Source organism: Triticum aestivum, chromosome 2A (assembly GCF_018294505.1).
Source record: "Triticum aestivum cultivar Chinese Spring chromosome 2A, IWGSC CS RefSeq v2.1, whole genome shotgun sequence".
Taxonomy (NCBI): domain Eukaryota; kingdom Viridiplantae; phylum Streptophyta; class Magnoliopsida; order Poales; family Poaceae; genus Triticum; species Triticum aestivum.
In genome coordinates, this window is record NC_057797.1 from 10,862,273 (window position 1) to 10,872,730 (window position 10,458).

Below are 10,458 nucleotides of genomic sequence, written 5' to 3' on the forward strand. Positions count from 1 at the left end.
ATTTTTGTTCCCACTCAATACTAGTGTGAACCCGGTCTAAGTTCTCATCAGTAGGTGCTGGTAAAGAATTATCCCAAGTGAATTGTGTCCCAGTGAGGTCAATCTCCCTCAACTCAAGACTTTCAATGATCGTATTAAACATGAATGACCATCTCCCCTAGAAATTGTCATTATTTTTTCTTCTTGTCTTCTAATTATATTGAAGTCTCCCCCACCTAAATGGGAAGTCTTTCATCACCACAAATACTCAACAGATCCGCTAGTAAATCCGGTTTGAGCTTTGGCTGGGCCGCACCATCTACGGCAACCAAGGCCCATCTGAAGCCAGCAACTTTTGACCGTACAAGAAATTTGATGGTAAAATCTTCGAAACCACATCAAACACATGTAAAGATTCGCATTTCACCCCGAGGAGGATCCCACCGGACTGACCCCTGATGACCCACAAGTATAGGGGATCTATCGTAGTCCTTTCGATTAGTAAGAGTGTCGAACCCAACGAGGAGCAGAAGGAAATGATAAGCGGTTTTCAGCAAGGTATTCTCTACAAGTACTGAAATAAGTGGTAACAGATAGTTTTGTGATAAGATAATTTGTAACGAGCAACAAGTAACAAAAGTAAATAAAGTGCAGCAAGGTGGCCCAATCCTTTTTGTAGCAAAGGACAAGCTTGGACAAACTCTTATATAAGGAAAAGCGCTCCCGAGGACACATGTGAATATCGTCAAGCTAGTTTTCATCACTTTCATATGATTCGCGTTCGGTACTTTGATAATTTGACATGTGGGTGGACCGGTGCTTGGGTGCTGTTCTTACTTGAACAAGCATACCACTTATGATTAACCTCTATTGCAGGCATCCGCAACTACAACAAAAGTATTAAGGTAAACTAACCATAGCATGAAACATATGGATCCAAATCAGCCCCTTATGAAGCAACGCATAAACTAGGGTTTAAGCTTCTGTCAATCTAACAACCCATCATCTACTTATTACTTCCCAATGCCTTCCTCTAGGCCCAAATAATGGTGAAGTGTTATGTAGTCGACGTTCACATAACACCACTAGAGGCTAGACAACATACATCTCATCAAAATATCAAACGAATAACAAATTCATATGACTACTAATAGCAAGACTTCTCCCTTGTCCTCAGGAACAAACGTAACTACTCACAAAGCATATTCATGTTCATAATCAGAGGGGTAATAATATGCATAAAGGATCTGAATATATTGAAAGGATCGATATGGTTGACTAGAGGGGGGGTGAATAGGCAACTAACAATTTTTAGCTTTTCTTTAGCAATTTAAACTTTGCATCAAAATAGGTTGTCTAGATATGCTACTAGATGAGCAACCTATATGATGCAACACGAATAGGAACACAAGCAAGCAAGATATATGAAACAAATAAGCTACACAAGTAAAGGCACGAGATAACCAAAAGTGGAGACGGTGGAGACGAGGATGTGTTGCCGAAGTTCCTTCCCTTTGAGAGGAAGTACGTCTCCGTTGGAGCGGTGTGGAGGCACAATGCTCCCCAAGAAGCCACTAGGGCCACCATAATCTCCTCACGCCCTCACACAATGCGAGATGTCGTGATTCCACTATTGGTGTCCTTGGAGGCGGCGACCGAACCTTTACAAACAAGGTTGGGGCAATCTCCACAACTCAATTGGAGGCTCCCAACGACACCATGAAACTTCACCACAATGGACTATGGCTTCGCGGTGACCTCAACCGTCTAGGATGCTCAAACACCCAAGAGTAACAAGATCCGCAAGGGATTAGTAGGGGGAATCAAATTTCTCTCGGTGGAAGTGTAGATCGGGGCCTTCTCAACCACTCCCGAGCAAATCAACAAGTTTGGTTGGCTAGGGAGTGAGATCGGGCGAAAATGGAGCTTGGAGCATTAATGGAGCTTTAATGGTGGAAGAGATGAGTCAACGGGGAAGAAGGAGACCCTTTATATAGTGTGTGGAAAAGATCCAACCGTTACCCACCTACCAGCCCGCGGCCAGCGATACTACCGCGCATGGCCAGCGGTACTACCGCAAGGCTGCGCGGTAGTACTGCTTGCAACCAAGCGGTACTACCGCACGATAGTGCGGTACTACTGTACCAACCTACGGTACTGCCGCGACCCCCAGCCAGGGAAACAGACGCAAGCTGGGGCGGTACTTCCGCACGCGCGGTACTACCGTGCCCTCAGTGCGGTACTACCGTGAGGCAAAAAGTCCCGATAGGGGGAAGGGGAACTTCCGTGCATACTTCCGCAAAAGAACGGAAGTAGCAAAAACTCGACACAGTAGTACTGCCGAGGGGCGGTACTACTGCCTGACCGCCTAGCGCGGTACTACCGCACGACAAAAGCGGTACTACCGCGGCAGGTGCGGATGTAAAAAATTACATCCGCTCCTACTACCGCCACCGGGCGGCACTAGCCTGGTGGGCAGCGGTAGTACGGCTCCAGGGGAGCGGTACTACCGTGAGCACCAGCGGTACTACCGCGCCTCTGTGCGGTACTACCGTGGATGCCCACGGTACTACCGTTGATCCTGGAGCGATACTACCGCAACCACACAAGCAGCCAGTCAACTATGGCAGGAAAACGGAGGAAGCTCCAAGGAAGAAGGAGGGGATAAAAGGAGACGTGTACGTGATGATTCCACCCAAACCTTTCCAACGCGGACCCCCTCTTAATAGTACGGCTTTCCTACGACTCAAATCCATCAAAAAGAAACGTAGAAAAGGCGCCGTCTTCGTTAGTCTTCGAGGGGCACCCAATCGTCTTGTGCCTAGCAGAGAAGAGTCTGGAAAGCTCATGGCACACGATTAGTCTGCAAATACGTTGTCATCAATCACCAAAACACTTAGGGATAAATATGACCTTACAATCTCCCCCTTTTTGATGGATTGATGACAAAACAGGATTAGCACAAGGAAAATACTATTGAGTAAAAGCAAACCCCTCCTCTCTATAATATAGACGGGCTCTCTCTAAATGTGTGCCACCTAGATGAGCACGAATGCTATGAACCGAGCTCCCCCTATATTATAGAGACAAGGCAAATTTATCGCTAGACAAGATAGTACAAACATAAGATAACTAAGATAGATAGAGTGCATATGTCTTACACCATATGGAGGAAAGGTCTCAGAAGCACAAACCGAACTAAAGCAAACGAGGTCCAAATGACAAAGCAAACAAAGAAAACAAACACACCAAACACAACGCAAATCCCTACACTCTCTCCCCCTTTGGCATCGAGACGCCAAAAAGGCAGAGAGGACACCTACAGACACAGGGTGGCTCAGGCAGAGAAGTCGTCCCACTGCTCCTCGTGCTCCTCGTCAGACTCAGCGGCGGGGATAGTCTCTTCCATATCATCCTCTGAACTGGTCCACTTGTAGCCCTGCTTAGACATCCAGGCAGCCTCAGGAGTGATGACGTCCTCAGACCCTCCAGAAACATCCTCTCCATAGAGCCTCATCACCTTCCTGTCACGGCGGCGACCCTCCTTGTCAGACACATGAGCCCTGTACTGTCCCTTCGCCTGCATGCAGAAGAGAGTCTTCATCTTGTCCTTCAGCTTCTTGGCCCATGATGGCTCAGAGGAAGAAGTGGTGGACCTGGCAGCACGGTCCTCAGCAGCCTCCCCCTGACCAGCAGCCCTCCTAGCAGAAGATGCCTCAACACGAGTAGTGGTGTTGGCCCAGTTGGGTTTGACGCGGAGGCAGATGGACTCATGGCGGATCAAGTCTGGAGCAAGGAACTCATCACCTGGATACGTCTTCTCCCAAGTGGTAGAGAGCAGCAGAAAGATGTACGGTCCATAGATAGGAACCTTGCGAGTGAACACCGCAAACCGAAGCTCACACCACATGATGTGAGAGACATCAAGTGGCTGAGTCTGAGAAGTACGTGCCTCTGCACACAACAGCAACATGTCCACTAGATATGCATGAACCTTGTCCTTGTCGCCAATGCGTGGGAACAGAGTGTTGCGGAAGATGTGATGCATGATATCCAGAAAAGAGTTCAACACCCAAGTAGACTTTCCATTGGGGAGTACCTTCTCAACAAGGAAGGGCTAAAGCAGGTTCTTGTTGGCAGACTCAGAGTTGGCATGGGGGCGGACACCAACGGGGGTGTGAAGCCCATCATCAGGAATGTGCAGCAGATCCATGAACTCCTTCCATGTAGCAGACAGCTGACGGCCATTGGTCATCCAAGTCATCCTTCGCTCCTCCCCGGGATGAAAGTACACTGAGGCAAAGAACTGACAGATAAGCTCAGGGTCATAGTCAAGGTGAAAGGAGATCACCGGCTCAATAGCAAACTGCTCCACCAAGTCCAGAGCCTCTCCAAAATAGTCACGAAACTTGTCTTTCCGCAGGTGATGCATATCTATCCACTTGACATCCACGTAGGTGTTCTGCTTGTTCTGGATCACATCCAGATAGATGAGAACCTGTTGCTTGGTCCAGAACATCTCGGTGCCTCTGAGGGTAGCCCGAGGATTCACATAGGGATTGATCTTCTGGCGCTCGACATACTCAGTGGTTGAAATCTCGTCCATCCCCTTAGGCGGTTCCTTTTGCTTGCTGGCAGTGGACTTGACAGTGCGCTTGGGGGCATTGGAGCCCTCTGGGGCTTCATCTTGGGGGTTGCGCAGACGCTTGGAGCCATTGTCACGACTGGGATTGGAACGGCGAGAGCCACCACCTGAGACACAGAACGCAAAACACCCACAACAGCCAAGAGAGACTAATGAAAAGACCACAACAAAGGCAAGTGAAACAAGTAGAAAGCACACATGATACATGCCTAGAGAGGGATTTGATCCCTACAGTAGTACTGCCAAGAGCTGTGGAGCTAAGAGAGTAGTACAGCTCTCAGACGCGGTAGTACCGTGGGCTCAAGAAGATGCACGTTTCGAGCCGAAAAAGACTGGATCTTTGCACAAACTACTCCGAGCTAACACAACACCAGAAGACCACACAACACACAAAACCAGAAAGGCACATGACAAACGAACCAACCACGAGACACCACCTCTCCAAAAGAGAGGGCGGTGGCCGTAGCCACCTATGTTTGAGTCAATTGGTATGGCACCGCGAAGAATTATCCTTGGGTCCATGACCAAAACTCGTCTTTGAAGCACAAGTACCATCACAAATGGCTAGTGTGAAAGACTTGATTGATTTATGCATAATGGGGGGAGGGAGAGTTCATTGAGAGAACATCACTCCCCCTATGTCCATGCCTACATCTAAATAGGACAACCCGTTGAGTATGGTGGGGTGTGCAAGGGTTCAAGCAACATTGCTTGAATCGATGATATTTAGCTCATGCCTTAACTCGTGAAATCTTGCTTCATCCAAGGGCTTCGTGAAGATATCTGCAAGGTTATCATGAGTGTTGATGTAGTTGAGCTCGATCTCTCCTCGCCTAATGTGATCCCGGATGAAGTGATACCGGATCTCAATATGCTTCGTCTTGAAGTGTTGCACCGGGTTGAGAGAGATCTTGATGGCACTTTCATTGTCACACCAAAGAGGCACTTTGTCACAAGTGACACCATAATCCTTTAAAGTTTGCCTCATCCATAAGAGTTGTGCACAACAACTACTGGCCGCAACATAATCCGCTTCGGTGGACGAGGGAGACACACAACTTTGCTTTTTGGAAGACCAACTTACGAAAGAGCAACCAAGGAATTGGCACCCTCCGGAAGTGGACTTCCTATCCACTTTGTCTCCCGCCCAATCGGAATCCGAGTACCCTACAAGCTTGAAGTTTGATCCTCTTGGGTACCATAAGCCAAAGTTTGGGGTATGAGACAAATATTGAAAGATTCGTTTGACCGCCACATAGTGACTTTCCTTAGGTGCGGCTTGAAACCGTGCACAAATTCCCACACTCAACATGATGTCCGGTCTAGATGCACAAAGGTAAAGCAAGGATCCAATCATGGAATGATATACCTTTTGATCCACCACTTTACCATTGGGATCTAAGTCAAGTTGGCACTTGGTGGGAATTGGAGTGGAAGCCGGCTTGACGTCACTTAGTTTGAATCTCTTGAGCATGTCTTGAGTGTATTTGGATTGATTGATGAAGGTTCCTTCTCTTCTTTGCTTCACTTCGAACCCTAGAAAGAACTTCAACTCTCCCATGGAGGACATCTCGAACTTTGAGGTCATGAGGGCGGCAAATTCCTCATTGAAAGCTTTGTTAGGAGAACCAAAGATAATATCATCAACATATAATTGGCACACAAATAACTCCCCTTTGACCTTCTTAGTAAAAAGAGTGGGGTCGATTATCCCAACTTCAAAGCCACGGTCTTGTAACAATGCGGTAAGGTGGTCATACCATGCACGTGGGCTTGTTTAAGGCCATAGAGTGCCTTATCAAGTTGATACACATGATCGGGAAAGTAGGGATCCTCGAACCGGGGGGTTGCTTGACGTACACCAATTCATTAATGGGACCATTAAGAAAAGCACTCTTCACATCCATTTGATGTAACTTAAAGTTATGATGAGAAGCATATGCAATCAACATGCGAATGGATTCAAGACGAGCAACGGGAGCAAAGTTTTCACCGTAGTCGATACCCTCGACTTGGGAGTAGCCTTGTGCTACCAAATGAGCCTTGTTTCAAATGATAATCCCATGGGCATCTTGCTTGTTCTTGAATATCCACTTGGTTCCAATGACATTGTGGTTCCCCGTTGGCCTTGGTACCAATCTCCACACTTTGTTGCGCTCGAAGTTGTTGAGTTCTTCGTGCATGGCATTGAGCCAATCCGGATCTTCTAGTGCCTCATAGACCTTGTGGGGTTCCACACAAGAGACAACGCGTGATGCTCACAATAATTTGCTAATTGTCTACGAGTGCTTACCCCCTTTCTTAAGCTTCCAAGCACATTCGTCATGAGATGATCCTTGGTGGAGAGCTTGGAAGCAACCTTGGCGGCACGACGCTCTAATTCCTCCTCGGTGGTGAGTTGAGGAGCGGTTACTTGATCATCTTGAGTGCCGTCATGAACTTGTTCCGGGGAGAGAACTTGACCTTGGGCATCACTTGGTGTGTCCACACCGTCTTGAGTATGATCTAGCCCTTGGTCTTGTTCATGAGGTTGAGGGACTTCACTTTATTCTTCAGAAGCGTGTGGGCCTTGGGTTGGTGATGGCTCCACTTGAGTGGAGCATTGTCCTTCCCCTTCGGCCACAAGGGGTTCCTCAATGGGTAGGATGAAACCAACACCCATTCTTCTTATGGCTTGAGGAGGAATTTCATCACCTACATCACAAGTGCCACTTTTCTCCACTTGGGAGCCGTTATTCTCATCAAACTCCACGTTACACGTCTCCTCAATAAGTCCCATGGATTTATTGAGGACATGGTAAGCATGAGAGTTTGTAGTATAACCAACAAATATGCCCTCATAAGCTCTAGCCTCAAATTTAGACAACCGAACACCTTTCTTGAGAATGAAACACTTACACCCGAATACCCGGAAGTACTTGAGGTTGGGCTTGTTACCGGTGAGAATCTCATATGGAGTCTTGTTCAAGCCCTTGCGGAGGTAGAGCCGATTGGATGCATGACACGTGGTGTTGATGGCTTCGGCCCAAAAGTTGTACGGAGACTTGAACTCCGCCATCATGGTCCTTGCCGCATCCATCAACGTCCGGTTCTTCCTCTCCGCAACACCGTTTTGTTGAGGGGTGTATGGTGCGGAATATTGATGCTTGATTCACTACTAGGAAAAGGGCTATAGATGGAATTGACAGTAATGGCGCACCAGACATGTGGTGCGCCATTACTATATACTAATGGCGCACCATGTGTTGGTACGCCATTAGTGTCCAAATACTAATGGCGCACCACATCCACGGTGCGCCATTAGTAAAAAAAAATTTATTTTTTTTCAAAACTACTAATGGCGCACCGTGGGAGTGGTGCGCCATAGTAATGGCGCACCACATCCACCGTGCGCCTTTAGTAAATTTTTTTTTGAAATTTTTAATTTTTTTTTCAAAACTACTAATGGCGCACCATGGGAGTGGTGCGCCATTACTAGTTGAACTAGTAATGGCGCACCATGCCACGGTGCGCCATTAGTAACTTGGCCACCACTTCCACCGAATGCACCCCCCCGGTGGATCGCCTTTTCAGTTTTTAAAAAAATAAAAGAAAATGATGAAAATATCAAAAAAATAAAAGAAAATAAGTTTCCCATGTGATATGTGGTCTAGTTGTTGGGAAAATTTGCAAATATGAATTTCGACTTCATTTGCAAAATCTCTCGAGAATTTGTAAAAATGGGCATAACTTTTGCATACTAACTCGGATGAAAAAGTTTTTTATATGAAAAATCATCTACTCGAAAAGTTACATCCAAATTTAACTGGGGGAACCCCATTAAACATTTTTAAAATCCTCAAAAACCTAACAGAAAAAAAGATACGGGGCTTTTAAGATCTGGAGGGGCAAAAAAATTCAAAATAATTCAAACTTACTAATGGCGCACCTGCCCATGGTGTGCCATTAGTATCTTCCCGCCTTCAAAATTCAAAATAAATCAAAAAATAAAAAAAGTTAGTAATGGCGCACCTGCCCAAGGTGCGCCATTACTATGTCGTATACATGCTGGGCGCACCTCCTCCACTCCACCTCTCCTCCGTTCCATCTCCTCCTCTCCTCTCCTCCACTCCATCTTCTCCTCTCCTCCACTCCATCTCCTCCTCTCCGGCGACCTCCTTCTCCTCTCCGGCGACCTCCTCCTCCTCCTCTCCGGCGACCTCCTTCTCCTCTTCGGCGACCTCCTCCTCCTCTCCGGCGACCTCCTCCTCCTCCTCTCCGGCGACCTCCTCCTCCTCTCCGGTGACCTCCTCCTCCTCTCCGACGACCTCCTCCTCTCCGGGACCCTCCTCCTCCCTCCTCTCCTCCCCTCCCCTCACGGTTTCTCCTCCCTCCTCTCCGGTGAGCTCCTCCTCCCTCCTCTCCTCCCATTCCCTCATGGTTTCTCCTTCCTCCTCTCCGATGCTTCGGTGAACTCCTCTCCGGCGACCTCCTCCTCCTCTCCGGCGATGTAGGCGAGCGCCTCTCCGGTGACCTCCTCCTCCTCCTCTCCGGAGAACTCCTCTCCGGCAAAAGAACACGGCAAAAGAACGTACAAGATCCAAAAACAGGAACAAAATTTGAAATAATATCGTGCCAAAAAATGAGCAAAAAAAACTAGCAAAAAATGGGCAAAAAAATCACGATCCAGATCCAAATTCAAAATTCAAAAATAGTAATGGCGCACGGTGGGGGTTAGACGGTGCGCCACTACTATTTTCCCGCCTTCAAAATTCAAAAATACTAATGGCGCACCGTGGCCTATACTAATGGCGCACCAGTGGCCTATACTAATGGCGCACCGTGGCCTATACTAATGGCACACCAGTGGTCCGCCATTAGTATACCAGATACTAATGGCGCACCAGTGGTGCACCATTAGTAAAAATTACTAATGGCGTGCTAGTAATGGCGCACCAGTGATGCGCCATTAGTAGGCAAAACTGGTGCGCCATTAGTAGGCCTTTTCCTAGTAGTGATTCCCTCATCACCATGAAATTCAGCCAAGGTGTAGTTCTTGAACTCGGTGCCATTGTCACTTCTTATTGTCAAGATCTTTGCATTGCATTGACGTTGTGCTTCATTTGCAAAGTCAATGACGGTTTGTTGGGTCTCGCTCTTCCTCTTGAAGAAATACACCCACGTGTACCTTGAGTAGTCATCCACAATCACCAAGCAATACTTCCTACCTCCAAGACTATCGAAGGATGGAGGCCCAAAGAGATCCATGTGAAGGAGCTCCAAAGGCCTCTTTGAATAAATGATAGTCGTGGGAGGGTGAGCCTTCTCATGTAGCTTTCCTTCGATACAGGCACTGCAAGCATGATCTTTAGCAAAACTAACATTCGTTAGTCCACGGACATGGTCCCCCTTTAGGAGACTTTGCAAAGACCTCATATTGACATGGGCTAAACAGCGATGCCAAAGCCATCCCACATCAACTTTAGCCATTAGGCATGTCGCGGTCTTAGTGGGTCGCTCCGAAAAGTTAATCACATATAGACCGTTCTTGACATGCCCAACAAAGGCTACTTTAAGAGTCTTGCTCCACAAGAGGGCCACGGTATCGATATCAAAGAAAGTGGCAAAGCCCATGATTGCAAATTGACGAACAGAAAGTAAATTGTATGCAAGGGACTCAACAAGCATGACCTTCTCGATTGTGAGATCATGAGAGATGACAACCTTGCCAAGTCCCAATACCTTAGAAGATGGGGCGTCACCCCACTCGACATTGGTGGGCATAGATAGAACCTTGTGCACGTCCACCACCAAGTCCTTGCTTCCAGTCATATGATTTGTATCTCCGCTATCGA